Consider the following 348-nt stretch of genomic DNA (forward strand, 5'->3'; position numbering starts at 1 on the left):
GTGTGCTTGGTGTGGGTAGTGCCTTTTGAATTGATTTTACTATTTACTAGTGTGGATTGGCTGTTTTGTCTTGGGCCCAGAGAAACAATTACTACTAGTATAGTGGAGACACTCTAGAGCTACCTAGAAAAACAATTACTACTAGTACAGTGGAGACACTCTACCGCTTCTGGCTCCTCCTAGGTCATTGAAACGTCTCCCTCTACTGAATGCCATTATACTTTTGTTCACCGACATGCGGGCCATGCAGCGCGCGGGCCCAAATGCCATCCACCAAATTAGAAGGCAGTATGCAGGCAGAGAGTCACCCCGGTCGTAGCGCGGCAGTAATGAGCCGTCGTATCACAA

This window comes from Triticum dicoccoides, chromosome 6B (assembly GCF_002162155.2).
Source record: "Triticum dicoccoides isolate Atlit2015 ecotype Zavitan chromosome 6B, WEW_v2.0, whole genome shotgun sequence".
NCBI classification, from domain to species: domain Eukaryota; kingdom Viridiplantae; phylum Streptophyta; class Magnoliopsida; order Poales; family Poaceae; genus Triticum; species Triticum dicoccoides.